General features: G+C 40.1%; 1 long non-coding RNA gene across 1 annotated transcript in view; it reads left to right on the top strand.

Moving 5' to 3' along the window:
- Positions 1-653: 653 nt before the first annotated feature.
- Positions 654-5,417, top strand: part of LOC103353840 (uncharacterized) — an 11,533-nt gene continuing 6,769 nt past the window's right edge. Inside the window, exons 1-2 of the long non-coding RNA XR_520022.1 lie at positions 654-665; positions 3,279-3,282. This is a non-coding gene — a long non-coding RNA (uncharacterized LOC103353840). The remainder of the gene's footprint in view (positions 666-3,278; positions 3,283-5,417) is intronic.

Below are 5,417 nucleotides of genomic sequence, written 5' to 3'. Positions count from 1 at the left end.
TGCCCACTTCCAGCTTGCATTTGCTGATGTCCTTCAGTGTGGCTACCTGTCAGAAATCGCAAAATGCCCCTTTAAAATGACTGCAAGGAATGTACAGGTATGTGCATGATGCAGTGCTAGTATGTGCCTTCATGTTCTTCTGCATCCATAGCAACCAAGAATCCTGTGATGTTATTTATTCTAGCTCAGGTGTATTAAAACCTTTGTGCAGGCTGCGCAGGACAGGCCACTGTCAGGCAAAATGTATCTCTGCTCAAACATTCACATGTTTAAAAATGTTACAATATAATACCAGCATACAGTATTATACAGTTCTGTGGCTAAATATATACAGAGCACAAAATCCTGGCTAGGTACAGAATTGTAGTGATTTTACACTGGAGTTGTTTTTAATGAATCTGTACCATGTACAGTCCACTGTAGGTCAGTACATGATGAGTTCTATTCCAAAACATTACATGGTCACTTCAGCAAATGTGAATAGTTCCCTGGAGCTGTTGAGTAACATTCAGTTTGTGAATAATATTCACGAGTCGAACTCACTAGCACTGTGAAATTGCTGTTTTTGGGGTGCCAGTGATTTCAGAAATCTAATTTTGGAATAAAATTCTTCAGTAGTACTGAGTACACTTGTCTATATGAGGAAAATATTATTTGTGGTTGAAGTAAGGCGTATACTTTCAATCCATGTTGATAGTTACGTTGTATGTTTGTGTATATAGGGGAAATGGTCCATAAGGTGGAATCAAAGTTGTGGATATTAAATGTGTCTTAATGTCTTAAATGTGTCCAAGTGAAAATAAACAATGAAATGAATAACAGATTATAATTTTCTTGTTTTTCATAGGTCAAAAAAAATGTTTCATTTGCTTGTTGCTTTTCTGGTAGATTTTCAAACTTTTTCCCTGCTTAGTTCCATTGTTTAAATAAATAATAACATCTTGTTTAACCATAAAGAGCACAACAAATCTGATGATTTCCAGTCGAAGAGTATGTTGCTTGGTTGATGCAGTGACACATTATTTCTTGCTGGTTACCAAACAAACTCCCCATCATCTCTGAAAAAGTAAGTGGAAGTAAGTACTGAAGAAACTCATCTGGATACTTAAAGCTAAATGTAACCCAAAGAAAATAAATTGTTTCGTTTTAAAATAGTGGAGCCTGCTGAATATATACATATTGCTCATGCATCTCTAACATGACATGCATTTACTATAAACATAAAGGGTGCAAGAAATTAAACGTCTAGAGGGAGGGAATAACGAAATAAGATCATACAAACATGCACACACTAAGGACTGCTGCACTCAGCACAGTGTCTAATTTCCCAATAAAAACATGAGTATGGAAGCAAATCAGGCTCATCCGATTTTGAATTCTAAAAGCTGTTGAATTTCTAGCTTTGAATTGAAAAAAAGAGATGTTTTTTTTTACGGTGAATTTTGAACCCTGTCGAATTTGACTTGTCGAGTTTGAGCACCTTCGAATTTTCATGGCTTTGAATTTTTACTCCTGAAATTTTGACTTATTAAAATTTAGATGGGCTAAATTCAGACAAAATAATTCACATACACAATTTCGATGGCAACAAAATTCTAAGTTAGAAATTCAATAGCTTTTAAATTCAAAATCGGATGAGCCTGATTTGCTTCCATACATGAGTAATAATAGTGTGCTGACAATGACTACATGTTGTTTTAGGCTGGAAAAAAGAAGTAAATCTGTCTTTATAGACAGCAGGCCTTTCTCTCTTGGGACGAGAAAATCTCCATATATCAAAAACAGAGCAAATATATGGTTGAACAACGGTGTTTAGGATTTGGCTAAACAGCGTTGTTTGAAGTGAAGTATGATGCTTCAGCAACAAAAAATAAATAAAAATGGATGACTGCACTTCAAAAAAAACAACATTCAGAAAACAAAGAGGAAAAACACAAATTCGATGAACTGCAGAACCCTCTCCACCCTCTCACCCTTCCAGCCTCGGTCCCTCCCTGCCTCCCTCCCTCCCTCCTCTCTTTGAAGCTATGTTAGTGCATTCCTTTGTGTCTCTGAGCAACTCCCACCCAGGGTGGCTGCCAGCTTGGTCAGTGATTTCCTCCTAATGATGGCAAGTGAAGCAGGACACGTCCCTCCTCTTTTTCTTCCTCCTCCCTAATCTCACAGTGTGGGGGTGGAGAATCTAGGAATGCTGGCATGAAATCCTGAAATGACCATACTATTCTAAAAGAAGAACTAAAGAAACACATATCGACCTTATTAGTCAGACTCCATGCAAATGCTCTGTTTTCACTGAAATATCAGAAATGTGAACTTTTACTGTTGTGAAGATAAGTGACCCTATTACTCAGGTTTGCACAAAAAAAGAAAGAATTTTTTTTTTTTACAAATTCTAACAATATTGTTTAATATATGTTCAACCTCACGAATACAAGTTTTTGAGTTGATTACGCATAAATATTAAACTGGTCCAACTAGTATTCCCATGGTATTTAAAAGGATTAATAAAATAAAATAAGTAACATTAAATGGGAAGGAAAGGGGACTTGAAATTCTGACCTAATGGTGAATAAAAACTAAGTTATCAAGCCAAATTCATTAGGTTCCCTCAACTTGAATTTAGTTTAACAATCAACTAACACAGAGGTTTGAGTTTGAATTACACACAATATTATGTTGATGCAATTACTGACATTATAACCCGACCCATTATCATAATGTTTGCAACCTATAAGTTTATAATTTTTATCTTTCAAACATGCATTTAATTAAGTGGTGGCAATAGGTCCCCTTCTCTTTTTTCTACAATTTAATTTAGCAGACACTTTTATCCAGAGCGACGCAAATCTGAGAGCGGATACAACACAAGCAAGGATCTAGTCAGGAGAAAACAATCTAGATAAGTGCCATAGAACAAGTTCAAGTGTGATATGGCGTTGATACCAATAGCAGGCTGTGTGGGGTGTAATTTTTTTGTTTGTTTTTTTGTTTGTTTGTTTTCAGTCTGTCAAGTGCAAAGGTGTTCATTTAAGAGCTGGTCTTTAGTCTTTTCTTAAAGACTAAGAGGGAATCAACACATTGAACAGAGTTTGGTAATTCGGTTGTGGTGGTTGGATCAGGAGGTTTTTGTTGATCGAGCGTAGTGAGTGGGAGGGAGTGTAGACCCGAATGAGAGAGTTCAGGTAAGAGGGAGCTGTTCTCATTGTTTCGTAAGCAAGTGTCAGAGTTTTGAATTTGATGTGGGCAGCAACTGGAAGCAAGTCAAGCGATCTGAACAGTGGGGTGACATGAGCTGTTTTTGGCTGGTTGAAACTGCACCAAGTGAGGTTGTGTAAATTGAGAAGAGAAGGGGAACGAGCACTGACCCTTGAGGAACCCCTGTGGATAGGTTGAGCGGTTTGGACACTTCTCCCCTCCAGGATACTCTGAAGTATCTTCCTGAGATGTAGGATGTAAACAAGCAGAGGGCAGATCCTAAGATGCCCAGCTCAGTGAGTGTGGAGAGGAGGATGTGGTGGTTAGCCATGTCAGTGGCAGCTGACAGATCTAACAGCAATAGAGCTGAAGACTGAGAATCTTCACAGACATCAGGATTGGATGAAAACAATTTCAGCTGTCCACCTGCATCTCAAGGACAAAGGACACTCATTCGAAGACAATAGCATACAGATTTTGGCCAGGGAGGACAGATGGTTTGAGAGAGGGGTGAAAGAAGCCATCTGTGTCAAACTGAAGAGACCATCCCTCAACAGAGGTGGAGGTCTGAGGCATCATCTCACACCTGTTTACAATTCAGTCCTAAGATCTCTCCCCAGGAAGATAAGACTGCATTCACACCCAGCCACAAAAGACCCTAACGGACCCCCTTTGTGGCAGGGGGAGCAGTAACGACTCACATAACGAGGGGGAGGGTAACAACCCCCCAATTGAAACCAAAACTCAGGTGTTAATGGCTCCTTAGGATGTAAGTATCTGGATCTCCCAACTAGTCAGTCATAACTGATGAAGCCTCTTGGATGAGAGGGGAAACGTCTTCAATGAACTCAAGCAAGTCCAGTTGCTACGATCAATCTGCCAGAATCCAATCCTGACATCTCAAGGCCTGAGACTACATATGTTGGTGCAAACTTCTCATGACTCATTGTTTTTAGTAAGATGTTTGATTTTCTTCCTTTGAGGTTTAGCTGAGACGTGAGGCATTCTGTGCTGCCTTGGTCTATGAATACACCTCTATGAGCTTTTGACCTTTACCAGCTTTTAATTTTACAAGTACCACTGACAGTACATTGCCGGCCCCCATACTGGCCCCAATGTGCCCACATGCTTTGGGACGCAGTATCATGGTTTTCATAGAGGAGTGTAATATTTCTTCTACCGCTAACGAATACCTACAATAGGAAAATTTATCAAAATGTCCTCTAAAGGACGACAAACTAAATTTACAGATTAACAAACAAACTTACCGCGATGAATACAAACCTAATACTAATACTACTAACTGAGTAGACGAGAGACTGGGAAAACTACAATACTGAATGCTTGGATTGGGGAGAAGGAGGAGATGGAGGTGGACCAGATGACTTCAATGGAGGGACACAGAGGATATGGAGAGCTGGAGTCAGAAGAATCCAACAGTGTGGAGTCAGGGATGAATGGTGGATCTCAAAGGCAGCGAGCGTGGCAAAACTGGAGCACAGGAGAATAATGTCAGAAGCAGAATCAAAGATAACAAGCAGAGAATACAAGCGAGCACAAAACTAACGTGGGTTTTACTACGATCCGGCGCTGACTTGTGGCTTGCTGGCGTCTTATATGGTGAATACAGGTCTGAGGAGTGAATGGCAAGCCAAGCCACGCCTCGCCACAGCTGGAGCAGTCGGCTGATTGCAAACTCACAGCACCTGGTCCCCCGTCACTCCGGCATGTAGCACAAAACAGAAGCAAAACCAAATATGCTCCACGAGGTGGAGCCAAAGGCGGAGGTCATGTCAGACCTTTTGTTTTTTTTTGTTTTTTTTAAGTTCACTTTATCTCTGTGTGTCTTTTCCTGGAATGCAGTACAGTGCTCCAAAGTGTGGTTGCTACTTTACAGGCCGCAAGAGAGAAGAAAGTTAATGCTCCTGATGTTTTCAACAGGTGAAGAGATAGCAGTCGAGACACTGGTTGCAAAGCTGCTTCCATCAGACTTGGGCTTCGTTTTAGTGGACAACTTCTCTTTACCTCTAGGGGGCTTGTCTTGAATATCACCATACACTGGGTCAGATACTATTCTCATGTGCTTCTCTAAAAACTCAATAAGATCTGTAAATCAGGGTCGACTGTTTCACCTCTCCTCGAATTTACACACACATGTGATCTCCACCTTTCTCTCAGCTTGTAAGGAAGTTTCATGGTCAAGTTTTTCATGTTTGATGATA

The sequence above is a fragment of the Stegastes partitus genome, unplaced genomic scaffold (assembly GCF_000690725.1).
Source record: "Stegastes partitus isolate 25-593 unplaced genomic scaffold, Stegastes_partitus-1.0.2 Scaffold86, whole genome shotgun sequence".
NCBI classification, from domain to species: Eukaryota; Metazoa; Chordata; class Actinopteri; family Pomacentridae; genus Stegastes; species Stegastes partitus.
The sequence above is the reverse complement of the archived record's forward strand: the minus strand, read 5'-3'. Positions and strand labels throughout refer to the sequence as shown.